Here is a 7,936-nt window from a genome sequence, read left to right as displayed (position 1 = left end):
AAAAAAAAAAAAGGGTTTAAGATCAACTGGAAATTGTTTTCTTTAAGTTCATTTTTATTTAGTGTAAATGTTATATAGCATGAAGAGCTCCCCAAATCTTCAAGGTGGCCTATGCTTGAATCTTTCTGAACCTCCAGTGCAGGGTTTCTCAGCTTGGGTACCACTGGCATTTTGGGACGGCTGACTCTTCGTCGTGGGGACTTTCCTGTGTGCTGCAGGACACTTAGTGGCATTCTTGGCCTCCATCCACTAGATGCTACTACTAGCACTTCCCCAGTTGTGACATCTGAAACTTCTCCAGATATCGTCCCATGTCTCCTGGGGAACAGAATTGCTCCCAGTTGAGAACTGCTGCATAATAGTATAATTACTAATAGTTTGGGTGGAATTAAGAATTTCTCGGAGATTATCATTCTAAATGAAGTAAGTCAGACAGGGAAGGAAAAATCCTGTATGAGATCACTTATATATGGAATCTAATATATGACACAAATGAACATATCTATGAAACAGAAACTGACTCACAGACATAGAGAACAGACTTGTGGTTGCCAAAGGGGGAGACGTGTGTGTGTGGGGGACAAATTGGGACTTTGAGATTAGCAGATGCAAACTATTATATATAGGATAGAGTAACAAGGTCCTACGGCACAGCTCAGGGAACTATATTCAACATCCTGTGATAAAGCAGAATGGAAAAGAATATAATACCTGAATTACTTGCTTGCTGTATAGCAGAAATTAACACATTGTAAATCAAAGTAGCCTTCAATAATTTTTTTTGCAGATTCCAAGCTTTATTTTTTATTTTTATTTTTTATTGTATTAATTTATTTTTTTCCCACTGTACAGCAAGGGGATCAAGTTATCCTTACATGTATACATTTTTCCCCCCACCCTTTGTTCTGTTGCAATATGAGTATCTAAACATAGTTCTCAATGCTACTCAGCAGGATCTCCTTGTAAATCTATTCTAAGTTGTATCTGATAATCCCAAGCTCCCGATCCCTCCCACTCCCTCCCTCTCCCATCCGGCAGCCACAAGTCTATTTTCCAAGTCCATGATTTTCTTTTCTGTGGAGATGTTCATTTGTGCTGGATATTAGATTCCAGTTATAAGTGATATCATGTGGTATTTGTCTTTGTCTTTCTGACTCATTTCACTCAGTATGAGATTCTCTAGTTCCATCCACGTTGCTGCAAATGGCATTATGTTGTTCTTTTTTATGGCTGAGTAGTATTCCATTGTGTATATATACACCACATCTTCCAAATCCAATCATCTGTCGATGGACATTTGGGTTGTTTCCATGTCAATACTTTTTTTTTTAAAGAAATGATGACACCTCCCCGGCCAAAAAAACCCGCTTACCAGTGTGATAATGCTCAACCTCTTTAGCCATGAGAGAAATGCAAACTAGAGGTGAAGTATTGCCCACACCTGTAAGAATGGCTGTGTTAAATGACAACGCCGAGTACTGGCAAAAGTTCAGGGAAACTGGAAATCTTACCCACTGTGGGTGGGAATGCAAAATAGGGCAGCTACTTTGGAAAACAGTTAGGCAGTTATAAAACTAAACATACTAAACTACTAAAACAAACAAACAAAAAAAGCTAAAAAAGAACTAAAGAGAAATAAACGGAGGTGTTATCACTTACTGTATAACTTTACTGGCGAAAGCAAAAGAACTCTTTAGCTACTTTTTCCTCCAAACAATGTTAAATGATATTTAAAAATATATGGGAAAAGTTCAAGGGAACATGAGTTTGGGAACCTGAACTTTTCAGATTTTTTTTTATGAGGCTCGGCTTAACAGCAACAACATACACAAAACACACATTTGTTTTATGAGCCAGTGGTCCCAGGCCTAAGTACTGTGCACGTAAAGTGGAAACTCACATTCGCAAAGAAATCTGTATATGAATGTTGATAGCACCTTTATTGGTAATTGCCACAAAAGTAGAAACAAACCAACTGCCCTTCAACTTTTTTTTTTTTTTGTCTTTTTTGGGGCCACACCCGAGGCATATGGAGGTTCCCAGGCTAGGGGTCTAATCAGAGCTGTAGCCATTGGCCTATGCCAGAGCCACAGCAATGCCAGTGTCTGCAACCTACACCACAGCTCATGGCAATCCTTAATCCACTGAGCAAGGCCAGGGATCGAACCTGCAACATCATGGTTCCTAGTTGGATTCGTTAACCACTGAGCCACGCCGGGAACTCTCCCTTCAACTTTTGTCTGGATAAAGACGCTGGAACATCTCTGCAGTGGAATATTACTCAGCAACAAAAAATAATGAACTACTGATATGTACAATGACACGGATGAATTGCAAATACATTATGCTAAGGGAAAGAAGCCAGGCTCTGAAGCTGCAGGATCTGAAGCTACAGGATGTGAAAGTCCACCTAGAGACATCCTGGGAATGGCAAAACTGTGGGGACAGAAAATAGATCGTGGCTACCAGAAGCTGGAGGTAGAGGGGGAAGGGTTGCCTATAAAGGGCCCAGGGGAATTTTAGGGGGTGAAGGAACTCTTTGATGTCTTGATTGTAGTTTTGGTTACACGGCTGCAAGCGTTTGTCAAAACCTGCAGGACCATCTACTAAGAAGGGTCCGTTTTCCTGCATATCATGCATATGTTCTATTGTATATATTAATTTTATTTTGTTTTCTTTTTATGGCTGTGCTTGTGGGATATGGAGGTTCCTGGGATAGAGGCTGAATTGGATCTGAGCTGCATCTGCGACCTCTGCCACAGTTTGTGGCAACACAGGATCCTTAACCCACTGAGAGAGGCCAGGGATCAAACCTACATACACATGGAGACAACGTCAAGTCCTTAACCTGCTGAGCCACAGTGGGAACTCTGTGTATGTATTAATATTAAAGCATAAAAAAGTGCCAGTATTATCAGAATTAAATAGGCTAGAATGAATATAGTTCTCAATCTTTTCTAAGCTGCAAACTCATACTATTCTTAGCAAACCAGGCAGAAAACAAACAGCAAAATTTTTTTTCCATAGCAAAGGCCAGGACATTGTGCTATAGCATCCCCCAGGTACATCAAATGGGCTGGACACTGAGGCACATGTAGAAAAGGGGTGGTCCCTGTCCTGCAGGTAAAACAAACCTTCAGTCCCAAGCCCTGGCCTATTAACTGGCCTCAGGCAGGTCTGGCTCCTTTCTGCTTTTGCTTTATGGCTCCTTTCTGCTTTTGCTTTATGTCTTCGTTTACACATTTCTCCTTGGAAATAAAAAACACCCTTCTCTCTTCCTAATCTCAGTACTCTTATTTCCCATTTTTTTTTTTTTTTTTGGCTGTGCCCACAGCATGTGGAAGTTCCTAGGCCAGGGATCAAACCCGCACCACGGCAGTGACCCAAGCCGCTGCAGTGACAAAGCTGGAACCTTAACCCCCTGTACCACAGCAGAAACCCTTGATGCTCTATTTCCCAAGTTCCCCCTCTTTGCTGAGATCATTTTTAAAATATTGTAGGCTGTAGTCTTCTCTCCCCTTCTTGAACTCCTGCAGTTTTTACTGCCTGCATGGTTGAACAGGCACCTCCCTTATCATTCTCCTTAAACCTATTTATTTTTCCATTCTGTGCACATAGAGGCATGTCTAGCAGTCATGTGCTAATAGAGACACCTCTGGGGTGGGATGCGTATCTTACATTTCTTTGTATTGTGCAGAGTTTTCGTAAATGTGTCATGATGATGATGACAACGATGATGGTATTAAAACCTTGGAGGGCCTGGTCCTTTTCTGGTTTAAGGATATACTTTGCCCACATTAGGGTGTTTTGTGTGTGTGTGTGTGTGTGTGTGTGTGTGTGTGTGTGTTCTTTTTCTTTTTAAAGGCCAGATTTGGCTGCGAGGAGTGGAAAGGGGATCTGGAGGGACAGAAGGAGACCATCCAGCATTCCTCTTAATCACCGCAGTGTGCGAAAGTCATGCAGATGAGAAATCAAGAATTTGAATTGGTAAATTTACTCATCTTAAGATAAAGAGTGTGTTGCGAGCCCTACAAAGCCAATTTTAGGGCTGGAATTACAGTTCCCCAGAGGGAATATTTAAGCCTGTATCCCCCACTGAGCTGCCAAGAATAATGATTTTCGGTGTAAGACTGAAAACTTCTCCCAGAAAGCTGTCTGCAAGGTCAAGGGGACCATTTGGAGCTGCAGTGGGAGCTGCAGTCACGGGCAGGGAAGGGCTGGCTGTGGTGGAGCTCACTGGGGAGGTAGCTGGCAGCTGGCCCCCCCCGTGTTTGAAATGCTTCCCCTGTTCCTTACTGTGCTCCATTTTCTCTTCTGAAGGATGAAAATGCACAGAAAATATTAGTAAACCAACAGTAATGAGAGAAGCTGCGATAAAAGATAACGTACCCCCCAAAAGATCGATAGAGTAAAAAATCAAAGTCCATCAAGGGTCCAGACGTCTCTCTTACTGGAACGTCTAGAAGATACGAACGGGTGACCCAGGCTATTGAAGGACAAAACCTAAGAGGATTTTTCTTGGGAGAAACTTATAGAGGGCCGGGGACACGGTTAAAACCCATCAGAGGGCTTGGTCCAAAGGGTCTCTGGCTATCCTTGATTTTTATTTTTTTTAATCTTCAGCCACAGGTGGGCATCAAAAGCTGAAAATACCCATGAACTTGTGTTCAGGTGTGTAAGGTCAGGCCATTCAAGATGGTTCTTCTCTTGCTCCCTTTATATCCTTTGCTCGACCAGGCCTTGTTTCGCTCGTAGGACTATCTAATCCTCTTCTTTCCTCCCTCCCTCCCTCCCTCCCTCCCTTCCTTCCTCTTTTTCTCTTGCTTTCTTTCCAGGCCACAGGTGTGGCATATGGAGGTTCCCAGGCTAGGGATCAAATTGGAGCTACAGCTGCCAGCCTTCGCCTCAGTCATAGCAACGAAATATCCGAGCCTCGTCTGTGACCTACTGCAGCCCGTGGCAATATTGGCTCCTCAACCCACTGAGCGAGGCCAGGGATCAAACCTGGTGCCCTCGTGGATACTAGTCTGGTTCATTTCCACTGAGCCACAACGGGAACTCCACATGTCCTTCATTATAAGGCTTAATTAGTCCCTAGGAACTGATGAACCCACGTGATGGCAATTCCCCCTATAAATGGTAGTCTCCACCCCCTGGTGAGCAAAGCCGGCTGCTATGTCCTGCTTACTGTCGGCCTCGCATGGTGGGGATGTTGCTGCTCTAGGACCCTCTGTGTAAGTAAGATTTTTTTTTTTTTTTTGTCTTTTTGCCATTTCTTGGGCCGCTTCTATGGCACATGGAGGTTCCCAGCTAGGGGTTAGAATCGGAGCTGTAGTCACCGGCTATGCCACAGCCACAGCCACAGCAACACGGGATCCGAGCCGCATCTGCAACCTACACCACAGCTCACGGCAATGCGGGATCTTTAACCCACTGAGCAAGGCTGGGGATCGAACCCGAAACCTCCTGGTTCCTAGTCGAATTCGTTAACCACTGCGCCACGACGGGAACTCCAAAGTAAGATTTCTTTGTCCAATAAGCCGTTGATGTCTCTGTCGCTGTGTATGGGACCTTTCTGCAGTCACGACTGGGCAACTCCAGGGCTTGTGGGCCTGTGCGGGTGCCACGCAACAGGTGTTTTCCCCAGCAAGCCTAAGACAAGCAAAACTCAGCTGAAACTGTTATCAGGCCTCTCCCTCTCTCAGTGCCTCTGCCCCAAGCGGGGGAGAGAAGCCCACAGGAAACCACACATAGGTAGGAAATACCCTTCAGATTTCTAGCAGGCCTTGCGTTGTCTCTGCTGACTTCCACTGAAACCCCCATGGCCTTGGTCAGAAGTTTGGGGTCCTAATAAAAAGTGGGTCATAGAAGGAAATGCAGAATGTTACCTAGAAGGTTGAGTTTGTATGCCTACAGATATTTCTTTTATTTCAGTTCCCTCTGGTATAATTCCGCAGAGGTCAAGTGTATCAAAACTCAGGAGTCATCTTCCCTCCCACGTGGATGACATGCCCAAGACGTGTTCTGGGAGCAAGATGGGGTAAGTCTGTCTTCTGAGAACCCAACTCATGAAGTTTGCAAACGATAAAGTGACACACTGGAATTCCAGCTTGCAGATCCCACGTTGACTATTTACTAAGAGATAATACCGCTGCAAGGATTGTGGCTTCAAAGAACATGTTTTGGAAATTATGTAAGTATGTATATTTATACAATGGATTATGAAAACCTTTTAAAAACAAACTTGGGTATTTACATCATAGACCTTCAGACTCCAAAAAAGCTGTTTTGCTCTGTTTGCAATGTCCATTCATGAGCGTGAGGTCTTTTAAAAAATATTGCCATGCAATGAAATAATGAGGGAAAACCACAAGAAAAATAAGGTTAATGAGCTCTCCCTTCAGACCACTATTCTGCATAATTTAAGGGGTGGAAAAAGAATATCAGCATAGGGAAATTACAAACTGTGGCAAGAATTAAGGATAGAAAATTGAAGCAAGCCCTAACAGAATTGAACTGAAACGCTATAAAAAGGGAAGAACATAAGTATTTACTTTTTCCCAGTTTAATAAACTTTGTGGGATGAGGGATGGAATGATTTAATTCTGGGTGGAGAAAAATGTGCTTTTCATCTTCAAAGCATTTCATTTGCATAAAACAGCTCCATGAAATTAACAAAGGGTCTAGTCTGATTAGTACTCATTGCATTTTTTTTTTAAATGTTGTGCTTTTTAGTTTGATAGATCAGAGATTTTCAAGGCACCCTTGGAGGTATAACTTGAGTGCTTTTCATGTCTTTTGTCTGTACTAATTATCATTTTAATCTTTCATTCTCTAATAGGAACACTTGCCTATGGAAATCATTCTTTTTTTTTTTTTTTTTTTCTTTGTAAAAATTGGTTCTCGAAACGGGTGGTCACTGTGTAACACCTGGCATGCTGGGTCTCAAAACAGATTGGCTGGAAAATAGCAAATTGTAGTTCAATGCCAACAATGCAAAGCCTGTAATATTTTAAAAGGAAGAAGACAATATTCTATGATGGATGTATGCATGGCACAGGCACAAAACCTTGGGAGAAGATGCTTACTAAATTCATGATGGAGGCTGCCTCTGGGGAAAGAGAAGGGAGAATGGTGCTGGGCAGGAAATGGAGGGGCTTCAACTTATTTTTTTTTTTTTTTTAAAGATCTTAAAATTCGGCCAATTTAATCTATTGTAGTAGATGGTGCTGTATAGATATCTGCTGTCTGTTATCTTTACTTTTCTGTTTTCTTTCTCCTCCTGTTGAATAAACTACACAATTTTATGGAAAAGGAAAAATCCCACTTGAGTTCAATTGAACTCAGTTGTAGATTGGCCAATCATAAATGAAGCAGCTGTTACCGGGAGGGAAACAAATCTAAACTCCAATGATAGAAAAAATCAAATCTGGCCTTTGTATAAGGTCTTCTCTTTAATTCTCTCTCTTTTTTTGTCTTTTTAGGGCCATACCTGTGGCATATGGAGGTATAGGGGTCGAATCGGAGCTGTAGCTGCCAGCCTACACCACAGCCACAGCAACGCCAGATCCGAGCTGCGTCTGCGACCTACACCACAGCTCACAACAACGTTGGATCCTTAACCCACTGAGCTAGGGCAGGGATGGAACTTGCAACCTCTTGACTCCTAGTCAGATTCGTTCCTGCTACACCATGATGGGAACTCCAGATCTTCTCTTGGCTGAGAATGAGTCTCTGAGGTGGAAACCTCGGAGATGGCTTTGGGTAAAGCACTTTCTGGTGCTTGCAATTCTATGGACCACATTCTCCATTTCGTTGCTCTCCTATGCCTTTCCCCTTCCTGGAATCCCCTCTGCACGTGTTTTTGGCATAATCACCATAATAGTCAGCAGTTTAAAAAAAAAAAAAAAAAAAGCATTTGGAGTTCCCGTCATGG

The 7,936-nt window shown here is 42.8% G+C and overlaps 1 long non-coding RNA gene across 2 annotated transcripts; it reads left to right on the top strand.

The window, feature by feature from the left end:
- On the top strand, nucleotides 4,830–7,498 carry LOC110256763. 2 transcript variants are annotated; one of them, XR_002338709.1, is made up of 4 exons: nucleotides 4,830–5,234; nucleotides 5,935–6,040; nucleotides 6,110–6,193; nucleotides 6,842–7,498. It is a non-coding gene; the product is annotated as an uncharacterized LOC110256763 (long non-coding RNA). The 2 variants fall into 2 exon arrangements; XR_002338708.1 differs by having other exon boundaries at nucleotides 6,110–7,498.

Source organism: Sus scrofa, chromosome 14 (genome assembly GCF_000003025.6).
Source record: "Sus scrofa isolate TJ Tabasco breed Duroc chromosome 14, Sscrofa11.1, whole genome shotgun sequence".
Lineage (NCBI taxonomy): Eukaryota > Metazoa > Chordata > Mammalia > Artiodactyla > Suidae > Sus > Sus scrofa.
This window is presented reverse-complemented; position numbering and strand designations above follow the sequence as displayed.